General features: G+C 37.3%; 1 protein-coding gene across 3 annotated transcripts in view; it reads right to left on the bottom strand.

Moving 5' to 3' along the window:
* Positions 1 to 27,659, bottom strand: part of SPTSSB (serine palmitoyltransferase small subunit B) — a 59,465-nt gene extending 31,806 nt beyond the window's left edge. Inside the window, exons 1-2 of one of the 3 annotated variants that reach the window (XM_055129381.1) lie at positions 26,835 to 27,659; positions 16,136 to 16,229 (exon numbers count right to left, since the gene is read on the bottom strand). The gene's annotated coding sequence lies outside the window, so the exon portion shown is untranslated. The remainder of the gene's footprint in view (positions 1 to 16,135; positions 16,230 to 26,834) is intronic. The other 2 variants (XM_055129380.1, XM_055129382.1) reach the window with 2 other exon arrangements.
* Positions 27,660 to 27,869: the final 210 nt, after the last annotated feature.

The following is a 27,869-nucleotide window of genomic DNA, read 5'->3' as shown; positions in this document are numbered from 1 at the left end:
TACATCCTACTCTGGATGTGGTTTCCTGATCATAATGAATTGTGAATGTGTTGAGACTTTTCTCTGGAAAGTGGGAGTGTACTGTGGACTCTGTCAAGTTAGCATATATAGAGCATATTCCATCTCTATTTTTCATCTTCCAATCAATAATGTGCTACTGAAATTATCTTTCTAAAATGACAATCACTTCTGTTTTAAAAGCTTAATTTTTCTCCATCCCCTATGAAATAGCACATTTAAGTCCCTTCACTGTTTCCTCTTCTTCTCCAATATCATATCTTCATAGCACTTATTCTTTAGCATGAATAAGCTGAGTTTTAGCTTATTATATTACCTTTTAAAAAAGTTTTTGTGCCTTTTATCTTCATATAAAATATTTCCTTTATTTTTAAGATTTAGCTCTTCTAGTCTTTTATGAAATATGTTCTTATCTTTTATGCCACCACGTGGCAATATTTCAGCACTTAAATTATTTTATATGTAGCCATATACAAAATGTTCTTCAGACTGAAATGTTTTTGGATATTGAGACTATGTTAGTGTTCTCCTTTATATCAATTGCCTGGAATGTGGAATATTATACTACGACTGTGCTGTTTTGAAGCATTTATAGGCTAATTCTCTTATTACATAAAGGTTTTTGAAAGAATGGACTATATTTATACTTATTTACTACATCTATAGTACAATGTAGGGCATATAAAAAGTATTTACAAATTTTCATCCTTCATACAATAATTTATTTTTACAGACTGTCTTCTGAAAATCCAGTGCAATTAGTCACTTGTAAGATAGAAGGGCTCTGTATTTATTTAAAATTTTTAATTTTCAAAAATATTCTCATAATAACAATATTCATGAGAGTGAATGATGTTTAAGTAACTTGTTAAATATGTTCAAATGCCATTCAAAATGATTACTAAACAATAGTAATACCTTGAGATTGGTAGGGGAAAGTGGTTGTAACTGGAGAAAATATCCCAAGATGAAAATGTCTGGATTCTTGAATTCTACTATAGCTTTCTTCTTTTCATTTTCCCTTCATATATTTTTCTTGTTTGCCTACACGCCTGGCTGTCTTCCCCGGGGCCCCTCAGAGGGGATGGGCTCCAACTTCCCTCCCCACCCCGAGCAGAGCTCCCAGTGGCCCATGACCACCGGAACCTAGCCACAGCCATGCTCAAGGCCCCTCTCCATACATTCCGACAAGCCTCATGCTTGAAGGTACCTGCAGAGGAACCCAGGTGTGTGTAATCCCATCAACGGCCAACATCCAGAGACTTAAAAGCAAGCTCTCAGAAACGATATCTTGTAGCCTATCCTTGTAACCCTCTGGGAGAAAATAGCAAGCTTCTGAGAGTTTCCTGCCCACATGGAACAGCCTCACAAGCTTCCCATGGTGTATTCATATGCTAAAGCCAGTAACAAGCTGGATCTCATTCCCCTGACCCTGACCTGAAAGAGCCTCCAATGCGGCATCATTGGGAAGGCCGAGTGGAGAGAGGCTTCTAAAATCTCAGGGACAGGACACATGGAGAAGTTACTGAGCCCGCTTGAGAAATCAACAATCAACGGGATTTTGTGATTCATGATTTTTTTCTTGTTTTTGAGCCACAACAGGCTGTGTTCAGGACTTACTCCTGATTCTATGCTCAAAGATCACTTTCCTGCCAGAGCTGGTAAGGCTTGAGGGTCAATCTGAGGTGCCAGTATTGAACCCACGATGGGAACATGCAAGAAAAGCATTCTATCTACTGTAATGTCAATCCAGCATAGACATTGTTTTTTTTTTTTCTTTTCTTTTTGGGTCACACCTGGCGATGCACAGGGGTCACTCCTGGCTCTGCACTCAGGAATTACCCCTGGTGGTGCTCAGGGGACCATATGAAATGCTGGGAATTGAACTTGGGTTGACTGCGTGCAAGGCAAATTCCCTACCACTGTGCTATCGCTCCAGCCCCTGACATTCTATTTTCTAACCCTTCATTTTCATTCCCTGCCCTTCCTTTCTGTTTCATTTCTTTCCCATTTTCTTCCTTTATCTTTATTTCTCTTAATTAATAGATTGATTAATTTTACTTTGTGCCCTTCTAACAACTTTTAAAATATTTATATTTCATAACTTTTTTCAAAATGAAAATAATTGTTTTTTCTAAGTCTGTTCAGTGATGTGGTAACTAGAGTAAGAATATAGTTAGTAACAATAGTAATAATTATATTAGCAGCCCTGAATGCAGTTCCTGGTATAATAGTAAAAATTGAACCTATTTTGAAGATTTCACTATTTACATACCCAAAGCAACATTATAGAATATTCTGCTTGTCCCAACAGAAAGCTTTACATTTTTAACTCAACACTTATTTATGTTTTATTAATGGAATGCCTAATACAAAAAAATCACAGATATCACCATCACCACAAATTTGAAATCACTGTGGTCTCTGAGTAAATTTTCAAGTATGCCTTGGACAGAACCACTCCATACCATTGTGTGGACTGTGCACTATGCAACCTTTTGTGATGATTCACATCTTGGGCTCTTTTCTGCGAATATAATTAATTAATACAGATAAAATACACCCATCGTTAATAATAAAATTTTATACTGTGACTATATAAAATGCAGGCACAATAGTAATTAATTCACTGTTTCCAGATGTCTTACTCTAGGTCTTATGTTGGCAATTTCATTTCTTTTCACAGTCCCTCAGAAAATTGCAAACTTGATTAACATTTTCTTCCGCGTTTTCTTTCCATCTTAAAACACTCTAAGACCATATTGTGCAAGCAGCTTATCATGTAGGTGTTAGTATCAGGAGTGACAAACCTGCTTACTTTTCAAGCATGTGCTCTTCCTTGGACAGGTTTGCTGCCTGTGTTCTCTCTTGAACATATTTCCTCTTTCTTTCCTCCCAGATCTTTCTAAATTTTCATTGAAAAAATCTGCCTTGCTTCACTTAAAAAATGTGACAGATATGTATCTCATGTCTTTTAAAGAAATAACTTTTTAAAAGTTTGCTGTGAGGGGCTGGAGCGATAGCACAGCAGGTAGGACGTTTGCCTTGCAAGCAGCTGACCCGGGTTCGATTCCGAGCATCCCATATGGTCCCCTGAGCACCGTCAGGAGTAATTACTGAGTGCAAAGCCAGAAGTAACCCCTATGCAATGCCAGGTGTGACCCAAAAAGAAAAAAAAACAGTTTGCTGTATGTAGGATGCCATTACTTTGTCCTTTCCCCCCTTGCCACAAGGAGCTCATCCCGGTTTTTCCCAGAGTTTAGGCTTACCCCAGTCACACCCATCAAGGTGTTCCCAAGTCACTCCCATCCCTTCGTTTAGCTGTAATCACTTCTCTATGTTCTCTTCCCCAAAACAGTTAATCAGCTTTCCCCCTAGTCTGACTCTGTTAATTTGTAAGGTCAGACCTTCCTAGGACACTGAACTTTATATTATAAGTTAATATTGAATATTATAACACTGAATATTGCCTTTCTCCTCTCCTTATGCCTTTTGGATAATTTACTTTAAAGCAATGTCCTTTTTGTATAGACACAAGAAGACAATATTATGCTTTTGTAACTTGGGACTTAATTTGTTTCGAATATTATTCATTCCTAGGCATCTGCTTTCTCCACTTAAGCCTCAGTTGCCCTCAGTTCCTAGCACCCCAAAAGCAGGGTCCCGACGAGAGACGGGACGGACCCAGGGCAAGCAGTGAGTTATGTGCTACCCTGGCATCGAGATGGGTCTGGCCAAAATGCCTAATTCTTAACTATAAGTTAAGAGCTTGATCATAGACAAATGCTGTCATGATCCAAAAGTAATGACGAGACTAGGACCCTGCTAGGGATAGGAAAGACTGATCTGGCCTAAGCACTGTAGTCTGAGATCAAGATGGCCCCAGGAGAGCAATTTTATAAGCTTTAATGCATTTCTTATTGTGTCCATACAAAATGATTAATATTATGAATGCTTCTATGTTTGCTGGATGAGGAGAGGAGAAACACACTCATGGGACTCTGCCCTTGGGTGGATCCTCCTGCTGAAAGAGAATCAGTCCTAGGAGAAGCATCCCCTGAGGGAAAGAACTTTACCCCTATTGATGATGACCACACCTATGGGTACGCCCCAAACCCCTCATTCTGGGGGGATTTAACTAGGCTGTAACAGTGGGTTGGGGGCCAGATCCACAGATCCAAGGAGAGATCCAGAGCTGGGAGAGAAGCAGAGAGAGAGAATGAAATAAACTGATCGAGCAACCAGTTTGGCCTTCTTCCTTCTGTCGCCTGCCCTTGACCAACAGCCACACACAGTGGTTCCAGAGCACCGAACATGGGTGGTGAGACAGAGATGCCTGGAGAGCCTGCGAGTGCACATGCCCCTCAGCATGCTTTAGTTTTTTACAGCTGTGAGTTAAAATGAGAGAACTCAATGGAACAATCACGGGGTAATTGAAGAAATGCGTACATTCATAACTTAGCTGGACAGCTCTGTAAACTACCCACAGAGGTTAAAACAATTGTAAGTCAAAATGAATGCTATTGCATTTAGAAAATTGTCAATTTTATTTTTATAATCTTGTTCTTATAACTGAATTGCTGAAGTAATGCAAAACTTTCAGAATATTTCACCAATAATTTAACAAAGTTTATCAAAGGAGATAATATTTTAACTAAACTTAGTAACTATTTTCAGTTACTAAGAAAAATAGAACAATGAAAAGCATTTATTTTCAATCCAACTGTTAAATAAAAGCAATGTACATTGTGTGTGTTAGGTTTTTAAAAAATTTATTTTAAAAAGTATCTTGTATTCTATCAAATTGACAGATTCAAAAAGGATTTATGGGTGAAGGATTTTGCGTGGGAAGAATTATAGAATTTGACCTTAACAAAAGTTCATAATGATTTAAGAAATACTAAATTTATATAATTTTAATGTGTGGTTATTAAATAGAAAATACGTTTTAGCAATTAAAAGATTAGCAAATACACTAATATTTAATGGATGTTATAAATAAAGAGAAACTTAGAAGAATTGGCATGATATATCTTGTCTTCTTCCTGCTATTCTTTTATTTACTTTTTATATAAAAATGACATTACCTTTGTTTATATATGACAGTATTGTAGTAGAAAGTAGTTATTCTGCACTAAGTATACAAATACAGTATTTCTTAGAATAAGTCTCAGTTACTACGTACACAGAAGAGAGAAGAACCCTGTTTTCCTATGATAGTAGAACTTCAAGGTTTATTTTCTTCTGAAGATATTGTTCCAAAACATTAGAAAATTGTTTGGAGAAGCAAAACGTAACAACTTCAACACTAATTACATCTTTCAAGTCACTAAACATTATTTTAAAAGCATAATTAAATGTGCACACATTTCATGAGCAGCATTGTCAGGTGGTTTCTTTTTTTTTTTTTTTTTGAAGTAAACACATTTTATTTAGAGGTTTCTTGAGGGAAGGAGGAAGGGGTAAGTGGGAGTGAGAAGAGTAAGAGTAACGCACTCAAGAGAGAATGCGGGCTTCTCCAAGGATGGAGAGAGCCTGTCAGGTGATTTCCATTTGCAGATCAATAGAATAAAATAATCTATAAGTAAGTGGAATAATTAATCCTTAAAAAGGAAGAACCTTGAGAATAGTATGCTAATTGAAATAAGCCATTTATTAAAATATTGCAGCATGATTTTAAGAAATATATCCCTTAGCTAACTTTTTTCTTTACTTTTTATCAAAGTATCTTACTTTAGAGTAGTATTAATAGAAATATTTTAGGTCCACAAAGTCATTAAACCACACCAACCAATAGAATATCATAATTCCATCTTTTTCCTTTGGTCCCTTACTATTGACCCCACTACACTTGACTGTCGCTTCTAGGCAGAATCTGGGGGTTTGTTTTCATTAGCAAATGTTTGTTCCCTCAGAGTCATTGTTTCTTTATATTCCATATACGTGTGAGATCATCTGGCATTTTCCCCAATGAATTTTGGCTCAGTTCATTTAAGATATTTTCAATTTTCATCCAGATTATAAAGTATGGTGTATTTCAAGCTGACTGGTACAAAAAAGTGTGCATGTATATGTGCATATGTGTGTGTGTATATACATATTTAATAGAATTTCTCAATTAATCTGCTTGGTATGTTTCTATATATAGGCTATTGAAATTAAAGTTACAAAGAACACAGAGGTACATTTATCATCTAAAATTAATATTTTGTGTGTTCTTGTGCCAACAATCCTGATAAAGTTCCACTTCTCATGGTTCACACTCACCATAAATATGGAACACTGGCACAAGGGGCAGAAATGATGACCTTTCTGACACTACATTTCAATGATCCCAGTCTTTTCCAGGGTAGTGAAGACAAAAGTGGATTCCACAACATATTCAGCACCAGCATCACTTATACATGATAGTAGAGGAATCTCACTTCTGAAAGATGGAGACAGTACTTGTTGATTAAAAGCTTCACTTTCTCCTCCTTAACTGTGATGTTGAACTTGTCGTGGGTGAAAATCAAACTGGAACATGTAGGTAAATGGAGTTGAGATCAATGAAGGGGTCATTAATGCAAACAATTTCCACTTTGTCAGAGTTAAAAACAGCCCTGTTAATCATGTGTTCATGTGTTCAATAGGCCAAGACAATTCACTATAACTTTCACTATCTTGTCTCAGGACTGCTGTGACTCAAGAGGTGAGCTCTGTTGATCAGGGAGGACAGAGAGCCCAATCTTATTTTAATAAGTTTTGTTTGTGAGGTGGTAGAGGGTTTAAGGCTATAGCTGGAAGTGTTTAGTGATTGTTCCTAGGTCTCTAAACATGGATCAAACCTGGTAGTACTTCGGGAACCATAGGGAACCATATGCAGTTCTGATGATCTATCTGGGGTCTGCAACATGCAAGACAAGTGGTTCTGAGACTGGTTTGTTGAGTTTGTTGTTAGTTATGAATGGATGTTGAATCTCATCAAAAACCTTCTCTGCAGCTGTTAATATGATCTTATCATTTTTGTTTTTCCTTTTGTTACTGTGGTACTTTACATTAATTGATATACAAATACTGAGACATCCTTAGGAGCCATTAATCCCTGGATCAAATGCCACCTGATCATGGTGAATGATCCTTTGCATATACTGTCAGATTATGTTTACTGAGATTATGTTGAAGATCTTTCTAACCATGTTTTTTTCTAAAGTCATATCTCTAGAAATGTCTTAGTGTTATCTTTGATGATGTCTCCTTTTGGAATTAGGGTACCATTGGCTTAAGAGATGGTGCTAGGAAGTCTTCTTGTTTCTTTGATCATTCAAAATAGCTTGAGGCAAGTGGGCATTAAGTCTTCTTTGAAATTTGGTAGAACTCTTAGTGAACCCTTCTGGACCAGGGCTTTTGTTATTGTGGAGATTTTTAATTACTGTTTCAAAATCCTGACACATTTTTAGTTTATTTGTGTTCTCTATTTCCTCCTGATTCAATCTTGGGAAAGTATCTGATTTTTAACATACATCAGAATTGACTGAAACCCAACCAGGAACAACTTTGTAACTTTGTTTCTCATGGTCATTCAACTAAAAAAATTATCCAAAATTATAAAATTACTTTATATTCTTTAACTTAATGGCATCAAGTTGTTCACAGTAACTACTTACAGTACTCTAAATTTCTCTCTTTTCTATTTTTTTCAGTCCAACAAAATAGGTTTTATTGAAAAATATTTAGAGATGTGCGGGGTGGGGGAGGAAAGGTGAAAGAGAGAGAGATGTGATCAGGAGAGAACACATGCTTCTGCAGAGTGAAAAAAGAAGGAAAAACTTCCTTTGTATATATCTTATCTATTGCAAACTCTCCCCTCCATTCTGATATGGTTAATTTGGGTTTTATCACTCTCTCTTTTGTCATTCTCTATAGGTCTAACTAAAGGTTCTTCAATCTGGCTTACTTATTTGGAAAATATTGTTCTCGATCTCACTGATCTTTTGCATTGTTTTCTTGATTTCTATGTCACTGATTATTATTAAATCCTCCTCCTTCCTTTGGCACTTATTAGTTATTATTTTTCTAGTCTTTCAAACTGTGAGATTAGTTATTCATTTTATTTTTTTCCTTTCCAGATGTTAGACTGTAACACTTTCCCTTAGTACTGTTTCTACTGTATCAAATAGATTATGATAGTGTTCCCATTCTCATTTATTTCAAGAACTTTGTTTTTATTTCTTCTTAGATTTTATCTTTGATCCAGTAGTTCTTCAACAATATACTGTTCAATCTTTTTCTAAACTTTCTTTTCCTTCCTTCCTTCCTTCCTTCCTTCCTTCCTTCCTTCCTTCCTTCCTTCCTTCCTTCCTTCCTTCCTTCCTTCCTTCCTTCCTTCCTTCCTTCCTTCCTTCCTTCCTTCCTTCCTTCCTTTTTGGGTCACACTTAGCCATGCTCAGGGGTTACTCCTAGCTTTGCACTCAGGAGTTACTCCTGGCAGTGCTTGGGGGACCATATGGGATGCCAGGGATTGAACTCGGGCCGACCATATGCAAAACAAATGCTCTACCCACTGTACTATCGCTCTGGCCCTTTTCTCAACTTTCTATGACTAATAACCACCATGATGGAATTGAGATTTGAAGACATTTGGTACAATTTCTATTTTTGCTAACTTGTGAATACTTAAATTCTGTCCTAATGTATTCTACAGGTACCTTGTGCTACCTTCCATAGGTAGAAATTTTAACGTGAACTGGAAAAGAACGTGTGGAGTTTTGAAGTGAAGTATACTGCATATGTCTGTTTGTCTTAGTTCTTCTAATTCTTCATCTTTAGCTCCTTTTTCTTTATGTTGTTTAATGGACTTGTTCCAATGATTAAAGTTTAGTAATAAAGTCCCTACTGCAATTGTGTTGTCATCTATGCAGCTCTGTAGCCCCATTAGCAGTTTTATATAAACTTTGCTGCTCCTGCATTCTTCTCAGAGTTAAGACATCTTGATAAATTGATTCCCAAACCAGTATATAAGGTTCATGTATTACTATTTTATTTAGCTTGAATGACATTTGGTATGATACAAGTATGGTTCTCCCTGCATTTTTCAGGCTGCCATCAGCCTATCTGATTATACCCTTTCATTGTGAGCCTGTGTTTATTGTGAGAGTTTAAGTGTGTCTCTTGTAATTAACCAGACATGAGATTTTATTTTCTGATGCATTCAGCCACTCTGAACCATTTTAAGGGAGAATTAAGTTGATTGACATTTAGAGATGGTTCTATTCCTCAACTCTGAGTGATACCCTTGCTGGCTAGATTCTTGTCTGAGAGTTTTCATTCAGTACTTTGAATGTAATTTCATCCTCTTCTTACGCATAGTTTCATTAGAGAAATGTGCAAATCTTATGCTTTACCCTTGTATATAAGTTTGAACTTCTCTCCTGCTACTTAGATGAATATGTTTGTCTTTGTTTCTTGTCATCTTTTCTTGGTGTCCTGTTTGAGTTATTCTGATCTTTGCGTGTTTGGCCATTTAGATCAACGCTTCCACCTCCCTCTCACCTATAATTTATTTATCTTCATTCCCTTTTCCTTCTACTTCTGGAATTCTGTTATTCTGTGTTGTTCCACCTGGTATAAAAAAAAAAACTCATATTTTTTTCTTACTCTCTATTGTTTCTGCTTCCCCATGGGAGCCATTACATATCTTCAAGTTCATTTATTTAGTTTTAGTTTTATGCATTCCTCTACTAAGAATTGCTACTGGATTCTTTGCTTCCTGTAATACCCTTTAAATTTTTTCTTTTATTTTTCATCAAACTCTCTTAAAGTTTATTAATTATCTGTTTAAATGTAATTTTCAGATCATTAAGCACTGATATGATCATTGTTATGAAATCTTCAGGCAGATTAGAAGGATTTTACAAATTTATTAGTATTTGTAATCTTCAAGGATTACTGTCACCTTCTGCAGGCATGGCTAAATTCCTTTATTTTGTTTTCATTGTTCTTGGAAATCAGTAATCTAAGGGGTTGCACAAAGGCTTATCCTATTTCCAGAATTCCCTAGTTAGTTAGTTAGTTGCAGTTCAAATTGATTTTCAGCTACAGCTGCTGGCCCCAGAGCTCTGGAGTGGTTCGTTGATATGGCTGCGTATTGAATCACAGCATGCTCACAGGAAGCTGTGGGTGGGATGGGACTGGAGTGGGGGACTCCAACTCTGCTGGGTTTGTCTAGGTGACAAGCTGTGGTTCTGAGTCTTGGGATTCTCTGCTAATTTTATGCAACGCAAATCCTTCCTTCCTTCCTTCCTTCCTTCCTTCCTTCCTTCCTTCCTTCCTTCCTTCCTTCCTTCCTTCCTTCCTTCCTTCCTTCCTTCCTTCCTTCCTTCCTTCCTTCCTTCCTTCCTTTCTCCCTCCCTCCCTCCCTCCCTCCCTCCCTCCCTCCCTCCCTCCCTCCTTTCTTTCCTCCCTCCCTCCCTTCCTCTTTCTCCTTCTTTCTTCTTGCTTGCTTGCAAGCTTTATTGCTTCCTTCCCGTTTGCATGTGGCTAACCAGTTTCACAAATATCATGTATTGAAGAATCTACTTTTGTTGTAAATAAACTGTCCATACTTCTGTGGCTCTCAATTTTATTTCATTTGTTTGAGTGTCTACCTTTTTTTTCCCAGTACCATATCATTTTGATTATTATAGATTTTTAGTACAATTTAGTTAGGAATGTAATGTCTCCATTTTTTTATCAGCCTGGTTTTTGGTATTTGCTTTTATGGTTCCATATAAATTTTATCAGAATTTATTTTATGGACTTGAAGATAGCAATGGAAATTTTAATGGGGATTTAATTAAATTTGAATAGTAGAGATGGCATCTGCATTTTTTTTTTTTGCTTTTTGGGTCACACCCAGCGATGCTCAGGGGTTACTCCTGGCTTTGCACTCAGGAATTACTCCTGGCAGTGCTTGGGGGACTATATGGGATGCCGGGGATTGAACCCGGGTCAGCCGCGTGCAAGGCAAACGTCCTACCCACTGTGCTATTGCTCCGGCCCCAAGGCATCTGCATTTCTATGTTCATTGCAGCACTGTTTACAATAGCCACAATCTGGAAAAAACCAGAGTGCCCCAAAACAGCTGACTGGTTAAAGAAACCCTGGTACATCTATATAATGGAATACTATGTAGCTGTCAGAAAACATGAAATCGTGAAATTTGCATATAAATGGATCAACATGGAAAGTATCATGTTGAGTGAAATGAGTCAGAAAGAAAGAGACAGAATAGAAAGATTGCACTCATATGTGGAATATAATATAACTGAGAAGTACAAGTTTGCAGTGATGCAATTTCTGGCATATATTTCTCTGGACTGAGTTACTGAAATACTAAAATACAGAAACCCAAAACTGTGAGGCCGCTAGTGCGGTCACTCGACCTCATATCTCTTCATTCTCAGCAATGGAAAACAAATTATCAAATGCTTCCTTTTCAGCATGTCCGACTTTAGGGGGGAGAAACTCCAAACAATAATAGTGAGTTTTGTTGAAATATTGAATGCAATCAAAGTGAAAGTAAAGTGAAATTTATCAGTTACACAGGTGGGGTGGGGGGGCTAGGGGTGTGGGGGACGGGGTGGAGCTATACTGTGATTCTTGGTGGTGGAATATGTGCACTGGTGAAGGGATGGGTGTTCGAGCATTGTATAACTGAGACTTAAACCTGAAAACTTTGTAACTTTCTATATGGTGACTCAATTAAAAAAAAATAAAAAAAGAATAACTAAAAATTACAAAGTTAAAAATCATAAATATAATTTATAAATATATTTATTTTATATTACATTATTTGAGTACCATTATGTTTATATTAAATACATCTTATATTGAATTGTTATATATTTTATACTACAATTTTATTTTAATCATATTCAAGGTGCCCTATTTAATTATTTAACATATGACAAAATATGAGTAAACAAAGTGATGTAAATAAATGTTATAACAAAGATTAAAATTCTCAGTTCTCACTAGTTTTATAGTAAGTGAAACTAGCAATCAATAGAGATTTCATAGGTTTATAATCCAAAACTGAGTAAAATTATAATGCCAAAAGTATTAAAATAACAAGTATTAAGTCTGAATTTGGTTACCTTTCTCTTATTTTCAGTTTATGAGGGGAATACTGGTGACTCTCAAACTACAAAGACCATCTGAGAGCAAGGTGGATATGTTTAAGTAGGGGGTTCAGGAAAATTCTAATAACTTAATTTCCTACAATGTTTTTGGGGCTGGAAATAGAAAGGAATAAAGGCCAGAAAAATGTTGAAATAATTTGACTGAAACTACTTTATAATGTGATTACAATCTGTGATTTGTACACATACTAACAGATCTCACTCAATCTTACAATTTGGTAAATAAAGTAATTAATTATAGTTTTAGAGGACTGGATTTTCTTTGTAGTTGAAGTTTATCTTCCTAGGCAGCTAGTAAAGCAAGATTCTTCAAATACCATTTTAAATACTAGTTTTCTGCATTCTTTGCATTTTGGGAGAAGCACTGAATATACTTCCTCATAATTTTTTATTTCACTATTTACTTTATTCTTCCTTCTTCCCCAATTTTTCTTTTTTTGATTATTATTCCTTTGTTTTGTGTCTGCTTATTTCCTACTTTACTGTCTGACGAATTCAGTGTTTTTCTAATTTTGGTGACCAATTATATTAAACTTTGTGTAGATGTTATTTTTGCAACAACAACAACATGTTGTATTGTTTCTCCTGCCCTTAATTGATATGCTTCTGTATGTAGTATTGCATTTAGGAAAATGAAAATGGAGAGTTAGAATAAACTGCCAACTGCCATGGCGATAGAGCATTACACTGGTATCCTTTCTGAGAGCCCTCAGAGCATTTCCCTTCCGGGTTGGTTAGCATTCTAGCTCAGCCAGTTCCTGGAGTGGGAAACAGAGGTAGAACAAAAGAGATGAGAAAGGAAAGCCAGGACTTTATTGAATTTATAAAGTTATGAAAAACAATATTGATGCCTTTCAGTACTAAAATTATATTTTAAAATCCTGTTATAGAAATATTTTATATATTTTCATCTTATTTTAATGATATAATATTTTATAAGTCTTGCTGATAAATTAGCCATGTAGATTTGCCATTTCTCTAGAAAGAGCAGTTTACATATATTTCTGCTAGCTTCATTTTAAAATTCTTGTTTCTTCACAGAAGTGTACAGAAACCTCTAGGTATAGTGAAGTGATTTCTAAATTTACTATGAACAGGCTCATAGGGGTCATGCTAAGAGGCCTGGTGGTAATTAGCTAAAAGCTATGGCTCTGCTTCTATTTAGGGTTGACTTCAATTATGCTACTCAATCACTCTGGTTCATTTCTTCTACTTCATGAGTTCTTAAAAAATTAAAAAATTTAGAGTGTTTTTTTTCTGGCTTTTGGGATCACTGCTCATTGCTCAGGGGTTACTACTGGCTTTGCACTCAGGAATTACTTCCGGTGGTACTCAGGGGAACATACGTGATGCTGGGAATGGAATCCTGCCGGGCTGCTTGCAAAGCAAAACGTCTTCCCACTGTACTGTCGCTCTGCCCCTGTAGACTACTTAGAATAACAGTTAGCTGCTATGACTACTCTTCACTATACTAATATGCTACTGCTAATGGTATGAATGTTAGGTAACTAACAAAAGAGATTGTACCATTATTATGGCAGAACACAGAAATTTTATTAGTTATTATATTAGAAATTAGTTTTAGGGAGAAAATTTTTCAGAATATTTATTATACTCGTGTGGCTATCATAAATGATATGTATGTATATATACATGCACATATTCATTTTAAAAGTGAGATAACTGAGGTGTTTTTATTTTTAATACTTTTAGTCAAAATCCAAGACAGAAACAAAATGAGCTCAAAGATTGTCTCAGCCCAAATGGTCTTTCTGTTACACCATACTGTCTCTGTATAGTGTTTTATAACTGATGAATGCCCAAGTATTTTTTAATTAGTAAGATAAAGTTAATTATCAATATCTTTAAAGTGATGCTTGAGTTTCCCAAATTGTTATGTAATGGAAAAATTATTATCAAATTTTTCAGAAACATAAATCTCTTAAACTATTGTAACAAAAGTGATAGAATGAGTAATATTCAGAAGATAATTCTATTTCTTTTATGTTCATACTTTGTATTTTTCTTCTTTTGCCATAGATTCAATAAGTGGGCATAATTTATGGTTTAAAAAAATTTTTTTCTTTCACAATACAAAAAAAGCAAAGGGAAAATAAATGTGTTATTATGTCTAATATAATAACTCACTCTAGCAATATTTCTAAAAAATGCTTTCATTTTATCATATTTATCTCTTAATCCTATATGATTGACTAAATCTGTATTAAAACATTTACTTTTCTCTTATATTGAAGGTCTTCCTGGATAAGTTGCTGATCCTTTAAATAAAATATATAAAGACCCTAGAGATAGCCTAAGGGCTAAGACATGTGACACATGTGACCGACTCTGGTTCAATCCCTGGCACAATATATGGTACTTGAATACTGGTAGGAGTGATGCCTGAGCACACAGCTAAGAATAAGCCCTGAGCATCTCTGGGTGTGACCCCCAAATCAATACATGAACAAAGAAAGATATGGAAATAGAAAAAGTTTCTACGGATGTAAAAAATAGACATGATCAGATATATATCATTTGATACATAAATAATAAAATATTAATTTGTTATTGCAAGTGTATAAAATTCTTTAACAGGATAGGAGGAAACTGACCTTTCTTAATCTAATAGAGGGCAACAATAATCAACACCAGTGACTACCATACTCAATGTCAATGCTAAGGACTTTGTCTTATTAGTTTAAAAGAAGTTCCTTTAATACTTCTTGCAAGACAGGCTTAAAGGCTTTGAATCCTCTAAGCTGGTATATGTCCTTAAAAATCTATATTATTCCTTCTAATATAAAAAATAACCTAGCTGGATAGAGTATTCTTAGTGAAGTTATCAGTTCATTGAGTTCTCTTCAATCTACTCTGAATTGTAGGTTCTCATTTTTTCAGTTTATTTATTACAATTTTGCAGAATTCAAGGATTTTAGTTCTACTGACCTGTGTATATAGATGTCACCACTTCCACAATTAACACACACACATACACACACATACACAGAGAGAGAGAGAGAGAGAGAGAGAGAGAGAGAGAGAGAGAGAGAGATCTATCCTAAATGTCACTTGAAAAAGAAACATAGTAAGATAATAGTAAATGGTTGAAGTCATCAAAACTGAAGATTCTGTCTATAGAGCTGAGCCTACATGGGAGGGGTGGTTAGGAAGGGGCCTTGGGACATTAGTGGAGGGAATCAGGCTGTCTGGTGGTAGCTGTGGTATTTGAATGATGCATACATAAAAATAAGAGTAAAAATATTATAAATCCCTGTACCTAAATAAAAATGTTTTTAAAGAAATAAAAACAAAACAAAACACAGAAGCAGCCTTTAACCACAAATCCATAAGAAAAAAGTAGTTGTAACATTAACACTTTTTCTGGGAGTGATCAAACATTCTTAAACTAAAATCCAAGAAGTATTTGTGTATTTGTGTGTGTGTGTGTATGTGTGTTTTGTGTGCGTGCACGCACATATATACTCAATCTACAACTCTTAGAAATGTTTGCAAATGTTTTATAAATAATTTATGCATACACTTGAAAACCCTGGACCAAAGAGGTGGTACAGCAGGCAAAGGACTTGCCTTGCATGCATCCCAATCAGTTTCAATCACCAGCACGCTACATGGCCCCTGAGCACCACCAGCAGTGATCTCTTGGTACAGAGCCGAGAACTCACAGGGCTGAAAACCCTGAGAACTTCTGGGTGTAGCCCCAAACCAAAAGAGAAAAAGACCCTGTAATGTTTGTAAGTTCAGAACCACCAAGACTTCATTACTACTTCTAATTTGCTCCATTGTATCAACTTAAATATTATTATAATATCACATAATAATAAGCATTCATTGGTTCCTTAAGTGAGAATAAGAAATTTAATTTTGATGCATATCATTAGTAACCAAAATGGTTAAGTTTCTAGAAGTGAGATGTTATAATTCTAAGAATTTACCTACTTTGTAGTGTCCAGCTCTGGATTCTTGTAATTTCTGTTATGGGAAATGATCTTGCATGGACTACTTCTCTGTGTGTTGCTTTTTTTTAATCTGTGAAAGAAGGATTTGAATTAAATAAACACAAATGTCTTCAAATTTCAAAATTTGCTTCTTGGTTACAAATCTGCTTAGTATTTTATACTACCATGTACTGCTTATGTCTCTATTGATGAATTTTCCTTACCATGTAAGTGTAATTCAATATGACAATGAAGTTTATAACTGTTACTCAATTTGATAATTGCTATTCCATACCTGAGACTTATGGAGTTTTTCTGTCTCTGAATTAGGAGCCAGTTGAGTCCCACCTGATCCCAGTGTGAAGAGTGAGAGGACTAATATTTTCGCAAGGACATACTGGTGATTTTGGACTTTGATGTGGAAACTAGGGCTGGAGGGAGGTTCTGACAATGGCCAAGCAGAGGAGAAGGGTCAGGGAGATTTCTACTTCCTGGAGCACAACTGGATGGGATGTTTTGAGACTGACATAGCATGCACGGATTCCTGCACTTGTAGTGACGCAGCTGGAGCATAGACACAGGCAGGGCCTGGGGAGTCCTAACACAAAGTTGTCCCACCAGGCTATCTGGCCAGAGAAAGTTGTAGACTGATTATTTTTATAAATCATTAAGTTTACACAATATAACATTGGTGAAGTGACATCATGTTACATGGTCTTGGCCAGGGCTCAAAGATATCTTTTATCACAACTATTGTTTGATCATCTAGTATTATATATGCATTTTATTTTTTCATCTTCTGAAATACTTTTTTCAGGTGATTCTCTTGAATACTTCAGAGATATATAATGTAGGTATGTGAAATGGTGAGTCTCATAAATTTGAGAGAAAAAAACCTTCATCCTGAGGTTTGGGGCCTTTACCCTGAATAAAAATTCACCCTGCAGATATGTTTTTATCAGTATTTATTTCCTCATACATAGGAATCCTGTGTAACTATTTTTCATCATAAATTATAACTGGATTATACTGTCTATCAAAAACAAAGGTAGGCCAAGGTGGTTCAACTTTTCCTAATTTAAGGTTTTAGACAGTAAAATATTCCATTTAAAATATTAGGACAAGCTCTTAATTATGGAGTAAAGAACTTGTATTCTCATGAAATAAAAATGAGTTGATTATAATATGAGACTGACACTCAAGGACAGTAGAGACAAGGATCAGAAATATTGCTTCATAGTTGGAAGCCTGCATCATGAGCTGGGAGAGAAGGCGGCTAGAATAGAGAAGGGATCACTAGTCAATGATGATTAAAGGGATCATTTAGGATGGAAGATGTGTGCTGAAAGCAGATAAAGGATTGAACGTGCTAGTCTCTCTGTATCTATCTTGCAAACCACAATGTCCAAAAGTAGAGAGAGTGTATGGGGGGTAATTGTGTGCTATAGAGGTAGGGGGAGGGTAGGGATGGAGGGGATACTGGGGACATTGGTGGTGGGGAATGTGCACTGGTTGAGGGATGGGTGTACACTCATTGTATGACTGAAACTCAAATATAAAAACTTGGTAACTGTATCTCATGGTGATTCAATAAAAAAAAGAGTTGATTACTAAAATACTGAGGTCATTCTTTCTCTGTCTATATTTTCCTCATCAATAAAGAGACTAGGCTAACTATTTAAATTTTATTTTAACTAATACTATTCTTAGAACAAACATGAATGAGATTTTCCCATTATTGAAGAAAAGATAAAGTAAATGCTCTGTACAAAATAGAAGGTACTAGTTTCCACAGAATAGTCAAAGATTGAAGTTTCATCTCATTTAGAAGGTAAAAATAACTCTTAATTGAAGCTCTATATAGAAAGCTAACAAGAATTTCAAAAGAAAAAAAGCATGGACCTGATTTCAAATACTTTTTCAAAATTTTCTTTTATTTTCTTGAACATGCACTGACACTAATTGCCATTAGTGAACATGACCTTCTTCCAGATAAAACAAGTATTTCTAGAAGATAGATGAAATGGTAGCTTGGGTATCTTTAAAAAGCAGTAGAAGTATAAATGTTCTGGACATTTTAGCCTTCTCTGCTTTATATATTAAAATATATATTAATACAATATATGCAATACAATATATTATATATATGTAATATAATACAATATATATAATACATATATTAAAACTATAGAGAGAGAGTGAGAGAGAGAGTGTGAGCTTTTGGACCACACCCTGCAGTGTTTCTAGCCTGCTTGGGGTCCATGTGCGGTCAAGAATCAGGGGCTGGAGTTAGTAGAGTGGGTGGGTGCTTGCCTTCACACACAGCTGGCCAGGCTTCCATCCTTGGCATCACATATGATCACTTAAGCTCTATCAGGAGTTATCCCAGAGCACAGAGCTATGAGCAAGGCCTGACCACTGCCAGGTATGGTCTTCCCCTTAAAATAAAAAAAAATAATAAAATAAAAGAAGAAGAAGAAAATTCAGGAGTCAGAGAGATAGGCACAGTGGGCAAGGTACTTTCCTTGTACGTGGTTAACTTAGGTTCAATCCTCAGCACTCCATTTGGTCCCCTGAAACTCTCCAGGAGTGATCCCTGAGCACAGAAATAGGAGTAATCCCTAAGCATCATACAAATGAAGAAAGGAAGGAAGAAGGGAGAGAAAGAGGGAGGGAGGGAGAGAGGGAGGGAGGGAGGGAGGAAAGGAGGAAGAAGGAAGGAGGGAGGGAAAGAGGAAGGGAGGGAGAGAGGAAGGAAGGTAGGAACATTTGGGATTTAATATAAGCAAAATAAGTGCTTTAGCATAGAGCCACATTCCTGGCCCTTAAATAACTTTAAATAACTTTAGCTTATAATTCCTAATAGATAGTCTCATATTTTATAATGAGGCTGAAAGAGTAGCTATGCAAAGCAAAATGTTACCCATGGAACTGTCATAACAGATAAATAATAATTGCAGATACTTACTGAGAAACTGTTGTTCCAAAACTTTGCCAACTAACATGCATCCATCATACATGTTATCTTATGTTTTTACTTAAAAACATATAGCCATGGTAATATTTATATAACCATTATACAAATGAGAGGGCACTGGGGTATTTTAAAATAATTCAGAGTCTCACAGCATATATACTCTTTTTTTTTTTTTTTTGGTTTTTGGGTCACACCCAGCAATGCACAGGGGTCACTCAGGAATTACTCCTGGCGGTGCTCAGGGAAGCATATAAGATGCTGGGATTAGAACCCGGATCAGCCGCGAGCAAGGCAAATGCCCTACCTGCTGTGCTATCGCTCCAGCCCCAGCATATATACTCTTAATAACTCTCTGCCATAATGCCAGCCTTTCATTGTAAATAACTGACAATACATAGAAAAATCATCCATTTATATATCAAGTCAGTCAAATTTGACCAACCAGGTTTAAAGAAAATTAATTATAAATAAATCTAACAGTCATTCGTCTAAGGTCACTTCCCAGAAAAGACAGATACTCAAGCATCTCAGAGTATGATACTTACATGTACATTAAGATATAGATAAAGGTTTTAAATCCAATCTGGAGGAAGCTATCAAAATACACACAAAAAAACTTGTTACCATTGTATGCTCAAGTATTTTGTAGTAAAATTTATATAACTTATATGAAATAAAGATGTTTGAAGCAAGAAACTCTATGTTGCTACCTTAGTCCCTGAGACATGGTGGTTGATCAGTTAAAATAGGCTGAATTAATGAAGTCAATCTTAACACACTATAATAGCTCCCTTATAAAAGGGTGCTGGGGTTGGTTTGTTTGGTTACTTACTTCAAACTTTATTTTTCTGCTCTTTTCCTTTTGTTGTTATTGTTGCAGCTTCAGAAGTCACTTCTGATGTCTGAGGAGATTATAGTACTCCATACAGCCATACACATGGTTGTTGTAATGAGGATAAAATTCCTCATTGCACAAGGTAGCAATGTGGATCAGTGGTGGGGATTGAATGGATAGCTTTATGGCTTCATATATGTAAGGCAGGTGCTTTGCCACTGAGCCAGACCCAACCCTGGACATTCCTAAGTGCTCTCCTAAGCTGAGCGTTCAATATTATATATGTGGCACTGTCTCCTACCGCGTGTGTTTGTTGGCTATGAGCCACTTCCCCACCTTGGCCTGCCACTGCCAACAGACGCATGAAGGAGGGAACAGGGTCGCCAAGTTGGTTGGTGATCAGTCATTGCTTATTCCATTCTCCGTCCCACCATTTATTCCATTCTCCCTGTGCGCCTTTTCCAGTCTCACTGAGCATACCCTTCCAGTCTCACATTGTACCTCATTCCTCCTGTCCCTCACAAGGTCTCTTGGGAGCCCAGTCTCCCAGGGGCAGTCTTAGGCTAGAGACCAAACTCCAAGGGTTGAAGGCAGCAACTCAGCTAGCTCAATCAACATATGTAAAGCCCTTCCTTGGGGGTGGGGGGGGAAGCTCTTCTAAGACAAAGATCTCCTCAAGCTAGGAGATCAGCTCAAGGGTGTGTTTTTCATTTAAGGACATACTTTTCCTTTCCTTAGTCCATAAGCAATCATTTACATTTACTTCTTAATAATTTTTCTAGTCATTTTGTATGGACACAGTAAGAGACATATTAAGCTTATAGATGGCTCTTCTGGGGACATCTTGCTATAGATCCCAGACCACAGTCCTCAGACTAGATTAGTCCTTCCTAACCCCTGCAGGATCCTTATTCAGTCACTTTTCCTTGGATCATGACAGAAAGTGTTCACGAGCATGCTCTTAACTTATTATAAGTTTTATGGCACTTGGCCTGTCCTGTTTCGATGCCAGGGTCACTTACAGCTTGTTCTGGGTCCACTCAGTCCCTTAGTTGGAACCCTACTTTTGGGGTGCTAGGAACTAAGGATAACTGAGGATTAAGTAAATATGACAGATGCCCAGGAGGAAACATTATTTGGAGTCAATTAATTGCCAAATTACAAAAGCATATCACTAACTGTCTTCCTGTGTCTATACAAAAAGGACATTGCTCTAAGGTAAACTATGCAAAGGACAAAAGGTAAAGAGTAAAGCAATATTTCACTTGCAAATACAAAACCCAGAGTCCTGGGCTGGAGAGATAGCACAGCGGGTAGGGCGTTTGCCTTGCACGCGGCCGACCCGGGTTCAAATCCCAGCATCCCATATGGTCCCCTGAGCACGGCCAGGGGTAATTCCTGAGAGCAGAGCCAGGAGTAACCCCTGTGCATCGCCAGGTGTGACCCAAAAAGCAAAAAAAAAAAAAAAACCCAGAGTCCTTAGAAGTATCTGCCTTAGATGTCACATGTTCTGGTTAGGGGAAATGAGTGACTTAACAGAGAAAGCAGAGCACAGAGAAGTTAATGATGAGTACCAAGGAAATGGGAGTGCTGGGAAGCACTGTGATGGGCCTTACTCAGTAACCCTAAGCTTCTTGCCCTGGAGGAGGAAGTCAAACCAATGTTATCCTACAGTTGCTTTGTGAATTTAAAAAAAAAAAACACAGTGAATTGCCTAGTCTCTGAAAACTATCTTCTAGGAAAGCTACTACATTAATTAAGTTTACTAGAGCAATGGGTTTTAGTATCTTGAGCAGAGTTTCTGTCACAGTTGAGAAAGTAAATATTCTCTCAGGTTTCCCCCTCTCCCACTCCCATCTGTGAGGTTCCAAAATTTATGAAAGTTTTGTTCCGCCTTTAACTTCTCCAGGCCTCCTTACTTTCATAAAATGTTAATTTTGGGAAAGAATTTCTTATTATGACACAAGTGCTCTGCAAGACTACAAGAATTCAGACAAAATAAAAAAGAAAAGTGAAACCTCAAGCTAATGATTTACTTCCACAATAATTTCTGTTATCAAATGGTGGTGTTTTATTTACATTGTAGTTCTTTAAACAGGCACTGGGTTATGCCTTCCAAATGCTGCATTCCAATGCAATGGCGTTAATGTAATATTTTTCTCAGTGAAACTGGTAGAAAACCTGAGGTGGCAAAGTAATGTTGAAGTGAAAAGAATAAAAACTTCCAAAAGAGAGAGTTGTTAACTTAACTTGATAATCTGATGAATTATCCCATAGTCACAGTGGTCAGGTTTGTAAATAGTAAATAGTACATGTAATTAATGTAGAACATTAATTAATAATCTTACTTCCTATCCTGATGCCAACAACTTAAATTTGTGCCTGATGATCTTTATTACATACTTTAACTATTGTAATCATTATTAAACTATTTTTACAACTTTCTAATATCTATTTCCTTCTCAGAATATAGATCCTCAAGAACAGGCATTTAAAAAATTTATCTAGAATCATCCTGGCACATTATAGATGCAAAAATCTCAATAAATTAATGAAAAAAATTAACCTGAATAACTCAATTAACAAAATTAACTTAATAAATTAACTGAAAAATAATAATATAAAAATATAATATAAAATAATATTTATAAAAGTTTTAATAAACTACATGGAACCCATCTGAACATATATTTTCAGAGAATGAAAAAATCTCAGGCTTTCCTGATACAGCTAGATTTGCTTAAATCCCTAAGTCAAGTTATGGTGTGGTTCAATGAACTCATAACTGTTTCTGGTAATAAGTATAGGAACTGCTTACTACCATGTAACTCAGAGCATCACTAGCTTTATAACCCAATCTCTGAACAAAGCATTATCATTTAATTACATATGAGATTTTAGCTTAGGATCAGGAAATTTACAAGACCTTAAAACATAAAAGATGAATACTGCAGCATATTAATTATTGCATAGTTTCTGTTATATTTGAGATTGTCATAACAGAAGGTACTTCTCAGAAAGAATGCGTGAATGTGCCCGTGTATTCTGTGGGTCACAGTGGCTCCTTTATTCCCCCCTACCCCATCCCCCAAACATCTTAACTCTAGTGGCCACAGAGATAGTACACCGGCTAAGGCATTTTCCTTGCAAGCTACCAATTCCAGTTTGAATCCCTGGCACCACATATCCTCTGCTTAACACCACCAGGGGCACTTCTGAGAACAGACTCAACAGTTCCTAAACACAACTAGTGTGGCCTAAACTCTTCACTGCCAACCTTCTCACCACCTCATTCCCTCCAAAAGAATGGAACATCTGTAACACCTGCTTAGTGAAACAATGCAGGCAAGACACATTTGGCTGATATTCAGGTAACAATTTCCATCTTCACCTAGCCTCATCAACAACTGGATTGAGAATGATAAAGGCATCTTAGACTTCTCTAGAAGCAAGAATAACAACTTATATCACTGAGTTTGATTTAATAGGACTGGGTGAGGTGACACTTAAGCAAACTATCAATAGGAGAGCATGATAGCTGACTAATTTTAAACAGACAAACGCTTATCTGTTTAAAATTAAGGTGTACAAAGAGGTATGTAAATAACACAAATCATAAAGCTGTGTTACACCTGTGTCACTCTTAGTTTTTATTTTTTTTATTTTTATATTTCAATTGGGTTTTGGGGGGAAAATGACTTCTTGTAAACTATAGTCTAACAATACACAAAAGTTATTTACTATCACACAATTCACTCATGAAGAGTATACAATTTAATGTTTTAATATACTCATAGTTATGTAAATCCTAACCATTTTCTTAACTCTCCCCAAGTATAACTCAAATTTTTAGTAGTCACTATCCATTGTTTCTGAATATCAGCCCTATGCTGTCACTATCATACTTTTCCTCCCTTTAAATTTATCTATTGTGGATATAATCTTCTTTCACTTAGCATATTATTAGTGCTCAGGTGTGTTGTTCATATATCAGCTTTTGCTTCTTTAATTTGCTAACATTATTTTATTCTCTTTCAAACTATATATGTTTTCCAGAAGACTTTTCAAAAATCATCATTAATTTATGGGCAATTGGCTTGTTTTTACTTTTTTGGCTATAAATAAAGCTGTTGTGAACATGTATATACAAATTACCACATGTACAAGTTATTAATTCTCTAGGATATATACCAAGGAATGGACTATTGCTCAAATTTTTGAGAAATTGTCAAACTGTTTTCCTTATCAATTCATCATTTTACTTTCACATTTTACTTTGATTCCATCTTTCTACCTCTTCTCTATTTTTTTTAATTATTATTGTCGTTTTTTTTGACTTGATATTAAAAAAATATTTTTTAAATGCTTCCATTGAATCACCATGAGATCACCATTACAAAGTTCTACAGTGTTCCAACACCATACCTCTACCAGTGTACTTTTCCAGCACCAAGTCCCTAGATTCCTTCCCTCTACCCCCAAACTTCCCTCTATGGCAGATGCACTTTTCTTCTCTCTCTCTCTGGGCATTGTGGTTTGCAATACAGATACTGAAAGGTTATCATGCATTTCCCTTTACCTACTTTCAACACTCAATTCTTATCTAGCATAATCATTTCCAACTACTACTGTCACACTGGTCCCTTCTCTACTTACCTACCCTTCACCCCATACATACTTCTGGTAAGTCATTTTTGACATTGCAGCAAAGAGTTTGAGTCAAAATTTCTCCAAAGATGTACACAGCCAATAACATGCCTAGTTGACACGTACTCAGTGTTAGGAACAGAGAAATAACCATCACAACCCCACAAACTCTTTGCTCAGTTTTTAAATGGGCCATTTGTTTTTTGTTGTCAAATTTTTCTTCTTTTAGCCTTACGATGAGTAAGGCTGAAAAACCTCTCAGCAGCTCTTGCTAAGAACAGAGCTTCTGTTACACAAAGCTGAGGAGGAAAGATGTTGAGCACTTTCTTTTCCCAGGTATATACCACAGACAGGATTAGTCCACTAGATCTCCAAACTGAGATTTAGTCTGAGGAGTTCTTGGTGCTTGGCTGCATATTTTAAAGTAGAATATCACCAGAGAGCCTCAGTTCCTTCTTAGAGAGAAACTGAGAAGAAAGCTGTTTCAAATGACAAACTTTCCCTGTGCAATTTGGATCATTTTTAAAGAGGATTTTTTGGATACTTGGTCAAAACTTTATGTTAATATAATAGGAATCCCGCCCACATGGCAGAGCCTGGCAAGCTACCCATGGCGTATTTGATATGCCAAAAAAGAGTAACAACAAGTAGTAACAAGTCTCACAATGGAGATGTTACTGGTGCCCGTTAGACCAAATCGATAACAAGAGGACAGTGCTACAGTGCATAATAGGTAAGTACCCTACCTGCTATACAATCTCTCCAGTTGCTATCTTTCCCTTCCAATCTCCAGCACCTCATATGCTCCCCTAAACTGCTATAGTGATTCTTGAGCACAGAAGCAGGAATAAGCACTGAGCACTTTCAGGTATGATTCATAAAACAAAAAATTATGAAGGAATTTTAACAAAAAATGTATATTTGAAAATTTTCAAAAAACCAATGACTTTTAAAATTATATCCAGTCAAAATCTACAATAGCTATGCCTTTGTTTTTGACAAACCATTCTTAATTTACTGTTGTGTAAATAGTTTGCATAGAAATATTTGAATGCTGAGATTAATAGTGCATTTAATATGAAAATTTGCTGTTGCTGCTCTATGTCCAAAATGATTGTTGTTATTGACAGAATCAACAAAATGCTGCCAAATTTTAGAATCATAGACCTGGGACCATTGAGATAGTACAGGGCTCGAGGCACATGCCTTACACGAAGCCGACTCTTGTTCCTATGCTGGTACCATACTGGTTTCTGAGCACTACCAGTTGTGGCCCCAAAGCCCCAGAAGCGAGGGTGGCCAGGGTGGTACGAAGCACTGCAGGAACTGGGAAGAACCAAATTCTTAGCCCTTCATAGTAAACCGACAGTATGATTGAACAAGAATCCCTGGAGCCAGCCCTCCCTTTGCTGAGCACACCCGGAAGTGCATCCTCCATAAGTAAATGGAACAAGAGGCACAAGACTGATTCTGATGTGGGAGTCATGTTATTGAAACTTCATGGGTTGCTTGCATTTATGTAAAAAGATCATGCATAAAAGTAACCTTGTGTTTTACATTTTTAATTCAAAAGAACTACTGCCTGCAAAATACTTTAGAAAAACAAAGTTTCTAACTTCCTTGATGCTTCTGTTTGTACTTTTACATTTGGCCTATTTTGCATTTGATTGTGGGCTGGGTTATATGTCAACTCCAAACTGGTAGAGTGTCTCTTTGGTTGAAATAGCTCTAGAATTTTCTCATGTGTTAAAACCCCTCTCTGTTCATTTCTCCATATTACGCCAACAACAAAGTTAAATACACCACTGCCATTGGGCTTAAAGGTCTGGTTACTTAAATGATCATTTAAGCATCACTGGGAAAATATTGCTTAATCACAAGAAAATAGTAAAATGTATCGGAAAGCATTCACGTTTTTGGATAGTTCACTAGCATCATTGCAGGAAGTTGTTTAGGGGCAAAAAGTATTGTATAAGAGCACAAAATAAAGGTTCACAGTTAAATATGAAGCAAAGCACGTCTTAGTGATATTTCACGAATTTGTTACTACCGAACTACGCGAAGGTGATGAGAAATTAAAAAATTAATTTTAATGGAAAATGGAAAAATATAAAGACTTCTCAAAATTGCAATGCCTAACATACTAGTTGTTTTAAAGCTTGGTATTCTCTCCCGTAAAGACAAATATTTTATGGTTCTAAAAGTACTTTAAAACCGATATTTCATGTGATGCTTACCTCCCCCGGGGATGAGTCTGTCCGCCGCTTAGGTGAGCAGAGGCTTTGGCTCCTCCCCGCAGCGCCGAGTCCCCCTCCCCCTGGTCTCAGTCTGGATGCTAAGTGCTGTTCAGAGTTAGGTTCTCTGCCCGTCTTCAGGTCTCTGCTAAAATTCTACCAGACTGATTCGGAGACTAATCATTGACAGAAGGAAAACACCCCTACGCAAACTCGTGTCCAACAGCACAGCCCAGAGCAGCTGGGTCCAGAGCAGAAGGCCGGCTGCACCACTCCCCGCCCCCACCGCGGCCCCGCCGGCTCCTGCCCACACGCAGCGACTCAGACCTGGGCGTTCAGGCTCGTCCTCTGAGGAATGCGGTCCAGCGACTTGTGCATTTTAAAATCTGAGTTTCTGCAGCTCATTAGCACGTCTCCCAGTTCCAGGTTCTTCGGAGAGGCTCTGTTTCTGGATCCAGGGAAGCCCGGTTTCCCCGAGCAGCCGAGGAAAAGGCCTGCTCCGAGCCTGGCTGCTGCAGTACCCGCGCGGCGGGTGGGGGGCCCGGAGGCGCCTCCCTGCTCCTGGGCTGGGTGGGGGGGCAGAAGCGCCTTCCCCGCTCCTGGGCCTGGGGGGGGACCCCAGAGCGCCCTCCCCGCTCCTGGGCTGGGAGGGGGGCAGAGGCGTCCTCCCCGCTCCTGGGCTGGGGGGGCCCAGAGTGCCCTCCCCCTCTCGACCTGGGAATTCCGACGCTGGTGCGGAGACGCCTCCTGCGCCGACGCGAACTGGCCCGGGCTGGGGGTGGGCGGGAGGCGCTAGGTAGGAGCCTAGGGGCTTTCTCCCTGGGCGCCAGGAAAGCAGCACCCAGTGGCCACCCATCAGCCCTCCTAGGCCAGTGGGCCAAGCCGGCAGACGTTAAGCTGCGCTTTGGTTTGAAATAGCAGCTGCGAAGTGGTTCCTGGTCTGGGCTGTGGGAATAAGCAGTCAACGGTCTAACAGACAGCCTATTGTGTTCGTTTTTCAAAGAGGTGGCAAAAGCCAACACTTTGGGCATTAGCAGA

The sequence above is a fragment of the Sorex araneus genome, chromosome 2 (genome assembly GCF_027595985.1).
Source record: "Sorex araneus isolate mSorAra2 chromosome 2, mSorAra2.pri, whole genome shotgun sequence".
NCBI classification, from domain to species: Eukaryota; Metazoa; Chordata; class Mammalia; order Eulipotyphla; family Soricidae; genus Sorex; species Sorex araneus.
Note: the sequence above shows the minus strand (reverse complement) of the source record. Positions and strands in the feature narration are given on the sequence as shown.